The sequence below is a fragment of the Plecotus auritus genome, assembly GCF_963455305.1.
Source record: "Plecotus auritus genome assembly, chromosome: 9".
Classification (NCBI taxonomy): Eukaryota; Metazoa; Chordata; class Mammalia; order Chiroptera; family Vespertilionidae; genus Plecotus; species Plecotus auritus.
In genome coordinates, this window is record NC_137783.1 from 126,917,830 (window position 1) to 126,937,373 (window position 19,544).

The window sequence follows — 19,544 nt, forward strand, 5'->3', positions numbered from 1 at the left end:
CTTACAATATTTCAGACACTATCTAAATGCCTTCTGTGCATCATTTCCTTTTACCTTTGTACATGTCTGTGATGTAGGTACTGTAATTATCTTTATTTTCTAGACAAGAAAGTGTTAAGTAAAAGAGTTAACTAACTTGCTCAAGACACAGAGCCAGGACTTGAACTCTGATCCTCTAGATTCTCAAGACCATTTCCTTTACCGTTTTGTAACACAGAAATAGCAAAAGGAAAAATATTGGTCCTAAGTTCTAGTCCTAAGCACTGAACTAAGGAGCTCTGTGATCTTGGACAAATCAACTTCTCTTGCTTGAAAAATAAAAAGTTAACTCCCTTCTCTGAAGCACAGATATTTGCAGCCCACATTTCTACTAGTATGCAAACTTAGAGCCTACATTTTCTTCACAGTTTACATGGTATCTTCTGCATGTCTAATCTCCCTTACTCTGTTGTACTTTTTCTTATTTTTTTTTACTTAGTATTTATCACCTAATATTCTATATCATTTACTTAGTTATTCTTTATTTTTCATTTTTTGTCTCAACTTTTCTAGGACAAGCTCCAGTAAATTAGGGGTTGTCCTTGGCTTTGCTTAAAGGTGAATGCCAAGTGCTTCCCAAGCTTTCCAGCACAGAGGTGGCCCCCCTTAAATACATGGTGTTCTTTTCTTTTAAACGGCTATGAAGGTGGAAGATAGGAGGGGGCATTTCAGGATAAAGAATACGGGGTGAGAAGGGACAATAAGACAATAGGTCTTAGTTTTTTGATGAGTTTATTTTATGTCGGGGAGCAAGGAGGGATGAAAATGAGACTGTAGGTAGGATGCATAGTGGAGCAAGTCTTCAATGTCACACATGAGAGTCCAGGTTTTATTTGTTAGGTAATAGAAAGTCAGTTTGATCACCAATGCTTGTTAGGACACCAAAATTCTAGGGGTCCAAGTGGTTGGTTCCAAGAGACAACCTTTGACACTTAATTGTATTTGGAGGTGACATTTAACATTTTGCTCAATTGTCTGGTCAGTTTTTCCTGGGCAATGGCAAGAGCAATCCAGGAAATTAGAAAAGATGTTAGACCTTGCTTTCAGTGAGAAAAACGTGCAGATGCAGATGTGTTATTCCTTATTTATGGTAATTGAATTTTAAATTTAATTTAGCAGTAAAAAACTGCTATTTAAAGGATTGTTACACTGTAAAAGACTTGAGAAGCACATAGATTCTAGAGGTACTTAGAACATAATGTGATTCCTGATGGGTGACAAGCATAAATGCATCCAAATTAATCATAATTGCCTTTCTAGCAAGTAAAATGAAGCAATGTTTTTATCAAAAGGATGCTTCCAAAAGATATGAAAAGACTACAATAAATAGCTGGGCAAAAGACCCATACTACAAAGCCATGTGGTGTACAGGCTACAAAACTGTCTACAGTGCATGATCTAGACAATATAGACTTTATGTACATATTACACTTATTCCAAACATTGTATAAGCATCATTTTAAGAAAATAGCTGCATATTATTCTATTTTGAGCATTTGTAACCATCTATTTTAGCCCTGTTACATACCTCTGGCCATTTCAGTTTCCAAGTTTTCACCATCATAACCAGTATTGCAATGAATATCTTCATGCACCTTTTTTTATGTATTAAGAATTATTTTCCAAAGAGACCATACTCACAGTGGAATTAGTTAGTTAAAGGATATGTATTATTTTTGTATCAATTCTGTCTGCTAATTCGATGAGTGGAAATTGGCACTTATTAGTGTTTTTCTTCCTTTTTTTTTTCTAATGAGGTTGAGATGATATTTAGTTGTTTCCTCTGCTCTGAAATACCTGTGCCTGCACTTGGAACTTTCATCTCTGGGAGCCTAGTGTTTTCCATTTGGATATCTCACTGAGAATTCCATCTATGCAGAGGCCAAAGCTCCCAGTCAAGCCAAATTGTCAATATACTGAAACAATTAGTCAATTCACTGGAACAGTTGGTCAATCTCCTGACATGATGGGTCATTTCATCTGTATGAGTGGATCAATTTAGTGAAACATCTGGTGGAATAGAGGTGCATCCAACAACTCAGGTTAGACAGGAAAGCTGAAAATCAGATGATAAGCTGTACAAACTAGTTTGTGTCTTGCTCATGAGTTCACATGCACCTCCTTTCTGATTCTTTTCAAGGAATAATAATAAGGATCAAAAAAGTTCAGGAAACAGCTGCTGCTCCACATACACTAGGAACCTCTGCACTAATTGCAGTATGTCAATGTTTTTATTTTCTTTCCAGTTGGACGTTCTGAGAGTAATCTTCCCCTTGAAATTAACAGCCTTGACGCTCTCCTTTCAGTGACCCTTCGCCAGATGAAATTCTCATCGACTTCATTTAATAAATGAGGAAGCTCGTTCGCTCATTTATCATGGGTTGCACTCTGCAGTTGGATTCATGCCAGATCCAGAGATAAGGAGATGATAGGAAACTATTTGAAATTATGAGTTCAAGGTTACTGTACTGGAGGTTAAAGAGATAATTTTTTTTCACCTGACCCTATGGAAGATTTTTTATTAGTAGTGATATCTCCCAACTTTGCCATTATGACCCTAAGATATAATAACATTTAGAGGCAGTAGGAGCCAAGGTCAGCAGGCATAAAAAGTGTCTGAGTTATTTTCATCTCATCCCATGCCTTGAATGGGAACTTATGCTTTCACTATAGGTTTGTTTGACAGAGGATTGAGAGTTAACAGTGTACCTTTTGCCCTAACGGGTATGGCTCAGTGGATAGAGCGTAGGCCTGTGGACTAAAGAGTCCTAGGTTCGATTCTGGCCAAGGGCACATGTCTGGGTTGCAGGCTTGATCCCCAGCAGGGGGCATGTGGAAGGCAGTCAATCAATGATTATCTCTCATCATTGATGTTTCTATCTCTCTCTCCTCTCTGTCTCCCTTCCTGTCTGAAATCAATAAAACAGAACAAAACAGAAACTAACAAAACAGTGTACCTTTTCCCAGGATTTTCTATTCAGCTATGCAATTTGTGTATGTGTTTCTTTGGATATTTGCTCTAAAAATAGACACTCTAAATGCATTATTGCTGTATTCTTGTTCTGGTGGAATGAGCCTTGGTCCTGCATCAGGGGATGCTATTTTGTCCTGGCAGGTGTCATCTGCTGTCAACATCAACAGCCCTTTGGCTAATTAAAATTTAACAGATGTTAGTATCCATGTGGCATGAATTGGATTATACTTGATCTCTTAAAGATGAAAATATTCCAGTCATTTAACCCATTTGCTGCTACCCTCAAATACATATATATGGTTTATAGTTGTGAGTATGCGAAGCAGTTTATTCTTGCATAATTATTGATTACTTAATTAATGTATAATTTATTTGAAATAACAGTAAACCTACTTTTGCCCAACTCCTGTATATTAATGTCTGCAAATGTATATGTGCTTTTCATAAAAGTAAATTAAGATAACAGGAAAAAAATGGACAATTCCTTTCTCCTTTTTAGAAAATTTTTAACACCCATTCTCAGACACATTCACACATATTTATAGATACACTCACAAGAAAACACCTCTCCTCAAAAGAGCAATTACACTAAAGTTATAATTGTTTTCAGCTCAGCCAGGCATAGTTTCTTTCTGGGCTCTCTGTTCTGAACATACAACTGCAGCCATGGGGCAGAGATCTAATCACACACACACCCAAAACCGGCCCAGGACAGACACACCAGTTCTGCATCCCCACTATGATTAAGTACAGGGACAGCTCCCTATCTTCAATTCTAAGCTAAAAGCTAAAAGCTTTCTATATTCTTTCAAAGGAAAGGTCCAGCTAAACCTCTGCTCTAAACAAGCAGATTGAACCACAATTCAGTAGTCTGGACGACTCAAATTATCAGGAACCCAAGATCTAATTTTATTGGTGAGTGATAGAAACAAGGAAACCTGTTCAGAATTAATTTTAAAATATTATTAAGGGAGTATGATTCTCTATTCTTATTTCACCTAAGAAGGACTCAGGGCTATTTGTCATAGATCAGAGCCAAACTAAACAAACATTTCTTGTGAAATCAAGTGCTAAGCATTGCTAGACATGTGCAGGAAATAGCATGAGCTATGTAGTATCAGCCAGCTTTGGCTTTGTCACTTACCACTGAGCAACTTTGAGCAAGTTCCTCATATATTCATTACCTTATATCTTCACCCATAGAATAGGGATAAAAGAGTACACACCTCATGAAGTTGTTTTAAAGCTTCAAGGAGATATTGCTGGTAAAGGAGAGTATAGCCAGTGTATCATGATAGGAAGTAATTAAAATAACAATATTGATGGGTATAGCACCTCTGTTAGAGGAAGCCAATCAGATTTGAAGATATAGATTTTGAGTGAAGACACCAAGAAAGCTGAGAATGAGGGTACATTTAGTCTCCCTAAGCTCTCCCTCTGAAATGTTGATAGTAAGTCATCAGGGAGACAGAAGACTTGTAAGATTAACCTGTAAGACCTTGAATTTCCTTGTTAGGGTGTGAAAAAAATATGTGTGAAGAGCATGTAGATATGGAAATGTGATAGGAGCAGCATAAACTATAAAGAATAATCAAGTGTCTTATTCTCTTATCATAAAGTTTATGGTTCCGTTTCTAAGATTACTATGTCTTCTAGGAAGAAAACTGTTTTTAAAGGGAACATCAAGATCTTATTTTTCTTCCATTCCTCTAAAATCCTATTTCTGTTTATTTTATCTCTCTTCTCTCCAACTCCTAGCTCTTCAACTTTACTCAGAAGTTTATCTAGCAGTGGGGAATCATTTTCTTATGACATTATCTTGTGATAGCACCATAAACCACTGACATTATTTCTAATTATAGACACAGTAAGTGGTTTAATTTCCTCCTGGAACCACTTATGCACTGTATGTCAAACACATTCCTTTTTATCATTCCTTAGGGTTGATGTCACATTATAGGAATTTCACAAAGGTTGGTGGTTCGGAAGGGTAGCGGTCAGATGGTGTTACAGCCTATGTGCAGGTTCAAGGGCAGGAAGTACTTGCAGGTTGGAGCTGAAGGGGAGGAAGCTGATGAGGTGACGGGGCTGTTTCCTGCAGAGCCCTGAGTGCATGTTAAGAATTTTTTATTACTATCTGATGAGCATCCATTGAAAGGTTTAATTTGTGTACAACCTCTCATCCAAGTTGACTGAGCTTTCCTTTCAAACTTCAGTGTGTGGGCTGCAGACACCAGGCAAAGAACCCATGTAGTAGCTTTATGAGCTGAAAATTAATCTGTGTGTTTCAGTAGCAAAATCTGTAGCTTTACTGGTTTCTCACATAGAATTTAATGACTCTGAAGAAGCTTATTGATGCTATCAGGGAACCAATACATTTGCAAAAAGAAATGCATTATCCATGCTATAAAATTAAATGTTGCATTGCAAGGCAATATACTAAATATCTATTTAGTCAATTTTTGTAAACTAAATGTTATAAAATTATATTGGAGCACAAGAGGCAGCATAAATCCATGGGAATATATTTCTTCAAGAAGTTTATGTTGTTTGCCTGTATTGATTGGCAGGCTTTAATTACCTTTTTACAAAAGTATGTATTTTCTGTGCTTGTGAAAAGATGTACATTATTTTGCCCTTGTTGTCCTTTAGTTTTGCGTATGTCTAATTGGGGTTTTCAGGGCATATACATTTTAGGAACTACTTTTTTGTATATTGGCATGAAATTAAATACATATTTCTTATCATTTAAAGCTAATATTAATAACACGATCCTGTGTACCTGGGATTCTGCTTTGAAAACCTCTAAAATAGATCATGCCTTACATGCCATGTTAACTTCCAGTGCAAAAATTAGAGCTATCCCCAAGACATTTTGAACATATCCTGTATAAGGTATATAATCCCATGATTCTCCATTAAAAGAAGTTGAATAACCTCTTCTGACACCTAAGGAAATAACAGCTAACATTTACTGAGCAACTGCTCTATTCTAGGTATTTTATATATTGTCTCATTTAATCTTCACAAACTAACAGGTAATGACTATAATTATTTGTCTGGTTTCTTTAGTTTCCTTTTTTAAAACTGAGATTCTTAAAATCTTCCCTAGTAACGAAGCCTGACAATCTGGCTACCTGACCCTGAGCACTTAGCTAGCATCGAGCAGGCCCAATGCCAGCTCTCCCCTAGGATTCACACACCTATCATTGGACCCGCCCAGTGTCCTCTCTCCTTCATGATTCACAGCACTTGCCATTGGACCCGCCCAATGCCAGCTCTCCTTTAGGATTCAGAGAAGTGAGGAGCGGCCCCTTCTTCTAAGAAGCATCCAATTCAATGAGAGAAGTAGAAAAACTGAGAGTAGATGTGGCTTGTTGAATCTTCCATCAGGAATATGACCTTCGATCCCCTATAATAAGAATCTTACTTTCACGGCTTTAACTGCTTGACTATTTTCAGGTAACTTCAAAGGCCATTAACATAAGATAATTCTCAATTTTGCTGATGCGCTGATTTGTATCTGTTACATTTCAGGGTCAAGTCATTAGGCACTCTGGAAACAGACAGTTACTCGATTAATTATTCCACAAAGGTTTATGGAGCATCTCTAGGGGTGGCTGAGAGCACACCTTCCAGTGCCCTTCTTCCTAGGTTCACATCCCCGCTGTCACTTCCTGACTGCAACCTTGAGCAAGTTTCTTGGCTTTGCTAGCCCTAGATCCCCATCTGTGAAATGTGGGTAGTGATAGAATTGATGTCATAGAGCTGTGGTGAGATAATGTAAGTAAAGCACTTTAGCACAATATCTGAGGCACAGTCAGTGCTCAATAAATGTTAGCTGTTATTATTAAGAGCATCATTTTCCAGGTACTCTATAGGGTGCTGGAACAAAACGATGAGCAAGCCCAGAGGTGGTCCCTGCTCTCATGAAGTCAGTGTTTGAGGAGCTGAAAGAACAGCATGATTGGAGCACAGGAAGCAGGGAAGTGATGGTAGATGAAACCAGAGAAGAGAGTTTATAAATGTAACAGCCTTAATCCTCAAGGCAATGGAATGCGATTAAAGTGGCTAAGAAGGAAAGGTGATATTTTATATATACACTAGAGGCCCAAGGCACAAAATTTGTGCACAGGTATGATCCCTAGGCCTGGCCTGCGATCAAGGCCATCTTCCCTGGCTGCCCCCACGCACCCCCCACCATCCACCGCTGGTTCCCCATTAGCCATCAGGCAATTGGAGCCTGCTAGCCAGGGGAGGGACCGAGAGGTTGGCCATCCCGCCCGCTCGCCAGCCCCACCCCCTGCCATGGGTCACCCTCTGTGTGTGGGGCGACCAGCAGGGCGGGGGCCTTGACCTGGCGCTGCCGGTGTCCCCCGCCATGCCATCCACTTCCTGTTCCACATTCCCCACTGGGCAATTGGAGCCTGCTGGCGGAGGTAAGGGACCTAGAGGTTGGCCAGCAGGCCCCAATTGGGCGATGGAGGCCTGGGGGCTGGGGGGCAGCTCCTGCAGTGAGCAATCATTCCACTGTTCAGTCAATTTGCATATTACCCTTTTATTATACAGGATTTGGAAAGATTACTGGAAGGTTTAGAGGACGAGTCTAGTGGGTGCAGCATGAGGGCTCTTAACCAGTGCATGCAACAGCCCCAACAGTAAACACTTTTGCATGCAATGCGGATATTGGCAGGTATATGGATAAGAGAAACATTTCATAGTTTATTAAAATATGAATTGCCCAAAGACACACATCTAGTAAGTGGTGAAGCTGAGAGTGGAATCTATATTCTTAGCCACGTGATGTTGCTTAGTGCAGTGATCTAGGCAAGACAATGGTAGCTTGAGTAGTGTAGAGGCATTAATGATAGAGAGCAGTACGCAGACCCAGGAAGTGTTTATGATGAAGAATGGACAGAACTTGATGAAGGATTGGATATAGCAGACAAGCTAGGCTCTTTCTATGGGACTCAACTGAATGTAATGCTTGTAAAAGGGTCTGTGGGGGTCACTGAAATTTCTCAGATGTCACTGCATTGTGTGATCTCAATTAAGTTGAAGGAATCTCTAAATATTGGAGATTTGCAAAGGTCTTGGGACATTCTCTGTAAATGATTGTCACATTTTGGGAGAATATTTTGTAATTATTTCTCCACAGTCAGCACTGTCAGTCACTCTCAAAGTTGAACATAATAAACAGCATTCTCCCTCATATATTGGGTGGTGGAATTTTCCCCCTTTAAACATATTGCAGAGCTTTAGAACTTTTGGCCAGTCAGCCAATTAAAGGAATTACTTTATTTAGGATCTATAATGTGTGTGTGTGTGTGTGTGTGTGTATTCCCCCCCACCCCCTCATAAAGAGGTTTCCTAGTAAAAGGCAAAGTTAAGTTACAAATACAATGACTTTTCAACTATTATCTTATATTCTTACCATATGGATATATTAAGTTTATTTCTTGTTCAAAAGGGCCTAGTGTTTCTTAATACATATTTGGGGCATTTCTGAATATGAGTGTCAAAAAGATGTTGGTTTTTAGGAATATCCTCAGTAAGCCAGCTTTCTCTTCCCTGTGTGCCATTCACAGCTCTAATCCTCCCTGTTCCCACAGCTAAATCCCTGATTTTTAAATCTGCTGGTGCCCAGGGGACTTCTTTTGGAACATTTCTAACATGAAAAAAAAATCCACTTAATGACTTTTATTTGACATCATGCTATTCAAACTTCTTTGAAGCACTTGAGGAACATTCTTTTTTATTACATGTTTGAAGAGTTTATTTTTCCCAATTATAAAGAACATATGTGGCCAGTTAAACCATTATTGAAAACACTGAAGAATAAATAAAAGGAAGGAAAAAAATAATCACTCATAGCAAAATATTACTATTTAGAGAATACCACAGCTTATGTGTTGATATATTTTCTTCCAATCTTTAATTCTATCTTTAGTATCATAATTTTGGTGGAGATACAGTTACAGGGATAACATGACCTGCTTCTGCCCTGTCTTAATGATAAATCTCAAGCTGATTTTATCTAATCTCACCATGGTCAGGTGTCCCCACCACTACTGTACCCCTAAACTGTCCAGCCAGGGCTTCCTTCTCTAATCCTGAGGACTAAAGAGTGTCCTAGATCGCTGAATGGAGAGTTATTTCCATAATAGATGAGTTAGATATGGTCTGGGGAAAGTCTCAGAATACTGGTGAGTGGCATTTATGATACATCATTTTTAGGAAGAGTGCTGGCAACCGGTCCTCACTGGACAGCAAAGAGAGAAATGCCTGGGTGTCCACGTGTACCACTGAGTCTCTGGTTATGGGATGGCTTCCTCCTGCAGATGGAGGTGGGGGAGGGACAGAGAAAGGGGTGAGCTCTCAGGCTGTAATGAAAACAGTTCATAAGCACAAGGCTGGGGACACAAATTATTATCTTGATATAGTGGTTCCTTATTTTTTGTAGTTCTGACTGTGATCATAAGGTATCATTATTTGCCTAGATAGTACTTTACTTCTGTTAATATATTTTATCCAGTACAAACGTTTCATTTTCTTAGGGTAGCATATATGATGATAATCGTAATAATTTACACTTATACAGTGTTTGTGGAAACTTGCCTAATATCACACAGTAAGTGGTAAAACTGAAGCTGGAACCAGAATTCATGCTCTAAGCTACTAATGCTATTGCCAGAATTCTTTGTAAGTGTAATTATAGTCACTTCATAAAATGGCATTGATTGTATGAATTAAAATTTCCTTAATTATTCTTACTGAAATGAAGAACTGTTATTACAGTTTATTTTTCCCAATTATAAATAATACAATTGTGATCATCTTGATACATAGAGCTCTGTTATTCATTGCTTTAGATTTGTTTTTCTTTAGGATATACTCATCAAAGTGGGATTATTGACTCAAAGCTTAGCAAGGAGTCTGTGGCTTTTGGTATATATGCCAAAATGCCCCCCTCATAGTGGTTTAATTCACACTGCCATCAAAAGATCTGCTTTATTTTGTCTCTCTCTGTAGCACCCATGGGGAGCCTACAAGGTGGAAGAGATGTCCTATTTCCTTTAGGGAATTAGACATTTTCTTGGGGGTATTTGATATTCTATAGGTAATTTTGGCCATGGGAAATAAGAGGCATGGGGGAGGGAATGAATTTTAAGCAACGGAAACATTAGCAAAAACAGATGTTGAAAAGTAAAGCCATTGTTTTTTGAACCTGGGCTTAGTTTGACTCAATGTTTATGGGTTAGGTGACTCAAACAAGGGGACGTGACTGTGGGCAAGTCACCTTAGCTCTCTGGGCATTCATTTAATAGGCTATAATGATAAGATTAGATTATATGCTTATAAGAGTCTTTAAAATTTTAGTATTAGTTGTTCTATAATCATGCAAGTTAAATAAATTAAAATTCTCCATATCTCAATACAAATTCAATATGTCACTTGAATTCTAACAATATGTGTTGGTCATAGGGTAGGAGGTAGAGGATCTATATGCTTTCAAGTAAAAGCTATCATATTTCAGAAGATAATTAATAATCCTGGATGATTCATGGGGATATATGTCATTTGTGAACAATTTAAAACCCCAAAGTTCTCATTTTCTCTCCAGCCTATGAGGATATTGGTTTCCCTGACCTTGACTGGATTGGTTAGCACAGGGTGTTCTTTCTCTGGTAATGTAGACAGAGTTTCTTATAAAATTAGAGGAAATGTAAGTCAAGCCAAATCTGACATTGACACATAGAGATAGGACAGTATGAAATCCATGTTCTTAATCCTGTAGGCACCATCTACTTTTTGAGGTCATGGAGGCAATGCTTTAGGATAGCAATTTCCAACTGGTGTGTGGCAAGAATTTTTCAAACATGCAATACCTGACTATTTAGTCAGGGGCCCTGATCTCTTCCCCCTTAAATTGTCAAACAAATAAATAACAGTAGCCAATACAATAATTGTCTGGTGTGAGTGAATTAAAATTCTATCTACTTTATTTTTGTCAGATTGGCCAAAAATACATTTTTTTGGTGTGCCACAGCATTTTAGTAATTACTTTATGTGTGCCACGAAGTGAAAAAGATTGAAAATCGCTGCTTTTGGATGGCATCCACAGTCAGCTCACCCTAGAAGTTTGTATTTGAAGGCCACAGAAGAGGTCCCCTTTGCCTAGAAAGGGGCTAATCCATCTTTCTGAAGTTACTGCTTTTGTAAGTAATTTGAAACAAGGCCATTGTGGCACTACCACACCATAAATGTCTTATTCATCCTTCAAAGGTCCTCTGAAATGCTCCTTCTTCTAGGAAGGACGTGATCCCCAAGACACCTCTCTTTTTAATATCATCCGCCTCTTCTGTACTTATTCATCTCCCTCACTAATAAGTAAATTCCAGAGCAGAATGCATCCCATTCATCTTTGCATTCCCAGCATCCAAAGCATAGTAGGTATTCAGTAAGTGTTTGTTAAATGGATACAGTAAATGATGGGATAATTTTTCCCAGGAAGAATCCTTCCCTTGGTGTTCCTACTATTACTCTGTTTCTGATAGAACTGAAACATAATAGTTGAGAGTACCTGCCCTAGAGTCAAACTGTGGGGGTTTGAATCCTCGCTCTAGCTCTTGAGAGCTGTGTGACTGACTATGGGAAATGGCCAACTTCCGTGTACCTCAGTATATTCTTCTGTAAAGTGGGGTTACTTTATAAGGCTGTTCTTTGGATTAAATGGGATAAAAACTTGTAAAGAGCTTGTGTTACTTGCTTTTTTCATCATTATTAGTGTGCATTTTAATATGATTTATTAACTGAGAAGTTTCTTTCAAGTAGAGCCTCATTCAGCTTTGACTCTTACTTCTTATCTAATGGTAAGGTCTCAGCAGGATTTATCAAATGTAACTGACATAGAAATTTGGAAAGTTCAGCTCTTCAAAGCACTAGTAACTGTTACATTTGTCAACCTCGTGAACTGCTTTAGACTGCAAACCCTGGGAGAGCTGAGGTTATTTTTCAATGTTTACCTCTCTTGTTTATTTAGCAACTAACACAATGCCTGGCATATACTGGTTGCCTGAATGGCATATGGCAAACACTGTGCTAAACCCCGTCCTTGCCACCAACGTGCCTTGGAACAGATATTATTTGAATTAGTTTATGAGATTTAGAGTAAGCAGAGAGAATAGAACCCATAATAGCTCTGATGGGAGGACCCATAATAGCTCTGATGGGAGGGAGAGGCCAGAGGGGCTCAGATATACTTTGACCCCTCCCCCCGCCCCCCTGCAAAAGATGCTGTCCAGTAAATCACTACACTTCATTTATCCTGAATCATTGCAGATCCCTCAGCTCCTGCTGGAGCCTCCCTGCCAAGCATCGGCAGGATGGAATTCTCTGCTTCTTTCCCCACAGCTGGCCAACAGTCATGTTTCTGCTCAAAACACTGGTTTCGGTTCTCATTCAAAGCAAATATATTGGAAAATGAGCCTCTGTCATTGGCATTATTTATAATAATTGTAATAATCATTTGTATTTACCCTCTGGAAATCAAATACAAAGCTCTTCAGCAGACTGCCCCAGAGAGCATGGGAAAAGGGGAAGCCTTCATCCTTCATTAAAACACTTAAAACCTAACATTGTGCGTTTGCATCACCCTGATCCCCTGAGATGTACTCACAGCTTCACTGCGATGTGGTGAAGTATCCCATTAAATACTGAACATACTTGGTGTGAAGACGACACTGCACTGGCAGGGAACTCAGTGTACTCTCTTATTCATTATCTTGTTCTCACAACATCCCTGGAAAGGTGATGGTATGGTTCCCATTTGACAGATGGAGACGCTGTACGAAAGCAACAAGCTCAAGCTGCACAGTTTATCCCAGCAGAGTCAGGCTTCCGAATCGCTCTCTCAGCCCCTCTGGCTCTTCCCAGCCAAGTGGGAATCTCCCATTTTGCTTCCCTGTGGTCCCCCTGGCAGCTCAAGAGCAGCATTAACCACCTTGCCTTACCGCACATGAAATTCTGATGTTTCTGTCTACTTGCTGCACTCCAGGACGAGCCCCCTGAAATATGCCTTCCATACGTGCACGTAAATATTTTATGTTAATAGTGATTGAAGTCAGATTTCAAGTAATACTTCCTGCGGTTTATTGGCCCAGTTAATTTAACATTAAGAAAGAAATGAGAATGAATAAAAAGCATTGCACATTTCCATATGCAAATGTGTGCCTGGAGGAAGCTGTTAGATATGGGGCCATCAATAAATTTCAGAAATGTAGCAGAGTCACACATGCCTCTGACATTGGTTTCTGCAAGTTGCAGGTTTTGTTTTAGGGCAGGCCTTCCTCCCTCGGATTCTTTTACAGGATGTGGTGTTTTGTGGAAGTCTGAAATTCCTGGTTCTAAGGATGTATCCTAGGTGCGATCCAGGAGCAGTGGGAGGCTGTCTCCCAGGTGATTTGTAGTCCTGTGGCTGTGACCGGTGCTCCTTGCAGGGCTTCATTTCTGACCTTTCTCTGCGGTCCCTATCAGCCTCAGCAGTAATCCTGCCAGAGAGAGGGAAAGGCCTTGGCCCAGGGAGTAATTTTCCTGCAGAATTCTAATCCACCCTGGGATTCTCAGAGGTGACTCAGGGGTCATTGCTGGGGGCCAGAAGGAGGCCTACCAGCAGCACTCCTGAATAGGTTTGCATTTTATCTCATATTTTATATGTTATCTTTTAAGGAAGGGAGTTCTACACAGTTAAAAGTAAGAAAAACACTGAGGAAAACAGTATAGAGTTTCCTAAAAGAAAAATTAAAAATGGGACTGCCATTTGACCCAATGATCCCACTTCCAGGAATAAAGAATTCCGAAACACCAATGGAAAATAATATATGCACCCCTGTGTTCATAGCAGCATTATTCACAATAACTAAGATCTGGAAACAGCCCAAGTGCCCATTAGTAGATGAGTGGATTATAAAACTGTGGTATATTTACACAATGGAATTACTACGCAGCTGTAAAAAAGAAGGGTCTCTTACCCTTTGAGTCAGCATGAAGGAACCTGGAGAGTATTATGCTAAGTGAAATTAACCAGTCAGAAAAAGACAGGTATCACACGATCTCATTCATATGTGGAATCTAATAAACAAAATTAACTGATGAACAAAATAGATCAAGAGATACAGAAGCATAGAACAGACTGTTGAATCTCAGAGGGAAGGCAGAGGCAGGAGAGGGCAGGAAGAGATTAACCCAAGAATTTGTATGCATATATGCATAACCCATGGATACAGATAATAGTTCAGTAAGGCCTGAGTGGGGACTGGTGCAGGGTGGAGGGGGTCAATGGGGAAATAAGGAGGACATCTGTAATACTTTCAAAAATAAAGATAAATTTAAAACAACACCACTGATAAAGAGACCTGGTAATAACAAACACTTGCTGATGTGTGGTTGAAAGAAACAGATGTGTGACAAATGAGTCAGACTGAATTCACTTTCTGGGGGACAGTGTGGCAGGAAGATCCCATGGAATGATGGATTTTGTGCTCCTAGAGTCTAAGTTAACTCCCATCTTTTTCAGTGGCAGGAAAATCCATGGACAACTCTGATTCTTAGAACAACTCCTCTTCAATGTTACGCTATGACTTTAATTGTAGTGTAGGGTAAAGATCACTAGACTATGAATTACAGAAAACTTCATTCATGTCTTGAACCTTGTGTCATCTTGGGAAAGTAATTTCACTTCTTTAGATATTTCCTTGTCTGCAAAATAACATGTGTAGATGGTATTCTTAGCTTGTCCTCTGCTTCTGAGTTTATGAGTGCAGTAGGTATATGTCCTGAATGGGATGTCCCCATGCTGCAGTGGTTTTAATATTTATTTTTTGCTATTACCAATAATATTATACTAGTATACATTTTACATTGTGACTGAATATACAAGCATATACACATAGACACACATATCAGGGGGAAAAAGTTTCATAAAATACCATTACTTATGTAATATACTCTTCAATAATCTGTTGTATTCCATTTATTCCAGTCTATTCATTGTTTCATTTTTGTAGACGTGTTGACCAGGATCTAATAAGTTGACCTCATATTGACTTTATAAACCACTACCTGTGCCTGGTTCTATAGAATCAGACCACAAGGGAGAGTTTCCAAGGTCAAGCTGCATCTGCCTCTTGCTTGCTTTGAAAGATTTTAAAAAATTATATACATATGTATATTATACTTCATCCTGAAGAGCAATTTCCTCATTGCTCCTGGGATGATTGTTCCTCCCTCTTTAACTAGGCAGACAATCTCTCCCAATTTCCTGTTTTGCCTCCATGATTCATTAGACCCTCTGCTCTCCTTTAAGTGAATTGAAAGTGCCCCCTTAGGATAGAGGCACAAGCCATTGTTGTGTGAAGAAGTGATCATCTAATTCAGCTTGAAATAAAACTGCTTCCCTCAATCATCAAAGAGCTCTTTAAAATTCTCTAATGCAGGGAGCTTAACTGGAGAGAAAAAAATAATCACCCACATTTTGTCAGTACACAGCAATGCCATAAAGCACTCGCAGTTTGAGATGTGGCTTTATTATTAGCCAGTTCTCCCTTTTGCCTGATGGAGAAATTATTGTGCTACTCAACAGGTTTGTAAACTGAGGCTGAGAGCCCTAAAGACTAGAGGTCTCAGACAGTGACTTCCTTGCATCAGGAGTCAGAATAATGTTTGAGCTCACTGGTTGGTCTCTCCATGGAGTCCTTTCTCCCAGGAATTCTGTTTTGTTGCTTGTGAGGCTATTAACAAGGTTAGGGGAGAAGGAAGTGGTCATTTAACCAAACCTATTGGAACACTTTATTGTGGCTTTCTCCCCCACTTCTCTTCGTCCATGGGTTCAGTTTTATTTTTACCCCGATTCTTAGTGGTCTAGAAGACACCTTTAAATTTAGTGAGACCTTTAGCTCTATTGGGTGTTCTGCTCTAGCCAGGGTTATTTACTTCTGAATGTGTCCCTCATTTTGCCACTGACATGGCTCTGAGAGGACTGTCCTCTTCATTTAGGTCTCACCTAAACTTTCACCTCAAAAGAGCCTTCTCTGACCATTTTGCTGGACTAGTTTCCTATCTCTCTACTCTGTTACTCTCTCTTACTGTACAGCATTGCTTTTACCATCTGAAATTTTTTATTTATTTGTATTCATGTTTATTATCTGAAGGGAAGGACTATATTTGTTCCCCACTGTAACCCAGAGCCAGAACATTGCCTAATGCATTTGGGCCTTGGTAAAAATATGTGGTATCGTATTAGGTGTTTACTGTCCACCCCCTAACTCCAAACTAAAAATCTAAAAACAAAGTAAAATAAACAAACAAAAAATAATGTTGACTTTCCCCAGTCCTCAAAGAACTTGCTCTTGCACTACTTTCTGTCTCAGCTGTTCATTTCTAATGTAAATGTTCCCATTTTCTGCTACCTCTAAGCTCCAAAGGGAAAGCACAGCATTTTATTTAGGAAATTAACATTTAGTATCTACCTATGTGGAACCTCACCACAACCCCATGAGGTAGTTATTATTACCCCATTGTGTAGACGAGGATCCCAGGTTTAAAAGCTTAAGAGATTTGTTCAATTCGTTTAGCTGGTCAATGGCAGAGTTGGTATTCACATAAAAGAGTATTTGCTTCTACTTTCTTTTCTCATTCTTATAGTCCTTTAGGCTCTGCATAGAGAATTATTTTAAGTGTTTCACAAATTAATGAATGAAATTTTAAAGTAAAGCTGCTTCAATCTTGATTCTCAAGAGTAGTGCTCTTAATTCCTGCAAGGGGTCTTACATTTTATTTTACTATTATTTTCTGAATATTCTTCAAATAACTGTGGTGCTGGTGATAGAAGTACCTGCTTACCAGAGAAATCCTAGTGGCAACTCCTGTGAAACAGATTAAAGTTTTTCAGTCAACATTAATGTTTAGTAAGTGCCTGTGGGTTCCCGATAGAGTGGTGTGAGCCTTATGGAAAAAGATTAGCAAATATAGAATCTGCTCTGAACCAAAGTGCAGTCCAGTGGTTAATTGAATGTTCTGAGAAATCTGGGTGATCTGTCAATTTGTACCTCTTTGCCAAAGTGCTAGAGGAGAAGGTCTATTCAAAATGCAATGGTTGTTCTGTCTAAATTACACAAGCAATAAAAGGGGCAACATTAGTAGGCAAGTGAGAAGGAAAAATTAAGGGTGAGACTGAGAAGGAAAAGGAGGAAGACGGTGTTATGGAGTAGGTCTTAGAAACATTTAATCTCTACCAAGAATTGCATTTTATTTCTCCTTTTAGATAAAGAGAATAATGTATTATATTTCCCTTTTCTTTCCCGTCTGCTAAGAATTTCCAAATCATATTTGCTTTTTCTTTATTGTAAACATATCTGCATTTAATTTTTGTAAATTGACACTGACTTTCTCTTTATTAGTCCTTCTGTGTGTCTTTTTTAAATAAGAGTTTCTTTTTCATGTTGGAGAAAGAAACATCTTTGAGAAAACACAAAAAAAGTACAAATACAACTATTGTTTCATCATTCAGAGAAAATACTATTAATTCCTTTACAGTTTGACTACTTCATGGTTTTTTTGTATAGCATGTTTTGTCATATGGAATATATGATTCTGTTTTCTGACTTGTTTCTCTTAGAATTTATTAAGCATTTAGTTTGTTTCCAGTGTTACCCAGTTCTAAATCATGCTTCAGAGGATCTTTTTACATTAATCTTTGTCTACACCTCTGATTTATTTCCTCTAAATAGATTCTTGAAAGTAGTATTAGATCAAGGCTTTCCACAAAAGCTAAACAAATTTAGTTTCTCACAAGTATTGCATAAGAATGCTCATTTTGCCACACCTTGCCAGCATTGAATATTATCTCCTAATTTGTTGCAAATTTTGGAGTAAAAAGTTAATATTCCATTGTTTTAAAGCGAACCTTTTGATTACTAAGAAGGTTGGTGTTTTCCCCCCTATTTGTGTATTGGTTTTTTGCATGTTTTCTTATGTTAAAATTTTCTACCCATTGTAAAGCATTTTAAATTGAGGTATTAGTTGCATATCATTAAATATACACATCAAAACTATACTTTACTTTTCAACAAACTATAAAAAATGCCTACACTTGTTTATTCCATCCTTATCAAGCTATACTCATTCCCATCAACTCAGAAAGTTCCCTGTGCCCCTTCTCACCCAGAGACAACCACTGTTCTGATTTCTCTTACAACAGTTGTTCACAATAGTTTTCCTAGAACTTCAAAAAAATGGAATCACACAATGTGTAACGCTTTTGTAACAAGATTCTTTGGCTCTTGATAACTTTTTTGAGGTTCATCTAGAATAGATGGTTGGGTATATCAGTAGTTTATTCCATCTTATTGCCAAATAGCATTTAATTGCACGGACATAACAATATGTGTTTATCTAGTTTCCTGTGAATGGACATTTGTGCTGTCTACATTTTTTTTTTCTATTATGAGTAAACCTGGAATGAAGACTTACACTAAGTCTCTTTTTGGGTTTAAATCTACTATATTTCTATTTGTTTCACCTGTTCTTTGCTCCTCTTTTACTTATTTCCTGCCCTTTTAGATTAATAGAGTACTTTTTTGCTATTACATTTAATCTTTCCTATTTTCTTTAATGGTTGCACTGCTTGCAATATGCATCCTTAAATTATCATGAACTTCAAATGCTACTATTCTAGTTCATGATTAAATGAAAATCTTTAAAAGAGTGTACTTAATTTGTTTCCCTTCTAACATCTGTTTCTATTGGTATACATTTTATATCTATGCATGTTATAAACCCTCAAATTGTTATTTTTCTTTAAATTGTTCATTACTTTTTAATTTAAAAATTAATTTAAAATATCTTCTATATTTGCCCACACATATACCATCCATGGCAATCTTTATTTCTTTTTAAGAATCAGTTTTCCATCTGGTGTTATTTTTCTTCTACATTAAGTACTTCCTTTAATACAGTGCAGAGTCGCTGGTTAAGTCTCTCAGCTTTTCTCTATCTGAAAAAAAATCTTTTTATTTTTATTGAATTTATTGGGGTGACATAGTTTAAATAAAACTATGGAGGTTTCAGGTGTACAATTCTATAATACATCATTTATATATTGTATTACATGTTCACCACCAAAGTCAAGGCTCCTTCAATCACCATTTATCTACCCTTTATATCTCCTACCTCCTGGTACCCTCTCTTCCCTTTGGTAAACACCATATTGTTGTCTGCATCTATGAGGTTTGTTTGTTTGTTTGTTTGCTTAATCTCTTCACCCTTCTCACCCAGCTCTCCAACCCTCCTCCCTTCTTACAGCTTTCAGTCTGTTCTCTGTGTCTATGAGTCTGCTTCTATTTCGTGTGTTTATTTTTTTCATTGGATTCCACATATAAGTGAAATCATATGGAATTTGTCATTCTCTGACTGGCTTATTTCACTTAGTATAATACGCTCCAGGCTAAGTAGTATTCCATTGCATAAATGTACC

The 19,544-nt window shown here is 38.1% G+C and overlaps 1 protein-coding gene across 2 annotated transcripts in view; it reads left to right on the forward strand.

Moving 5' to 3' along the window:
- The window catches only part of NELL1 (neural EGFL like 1), a 721,145-nt gene that overhangs the window by 475,322 nt on the left and 226,279 nt on the right, over positions 1–19,544 (forward strand). The gene's annotated exons all lie outside the window — the stretch shown is intronic.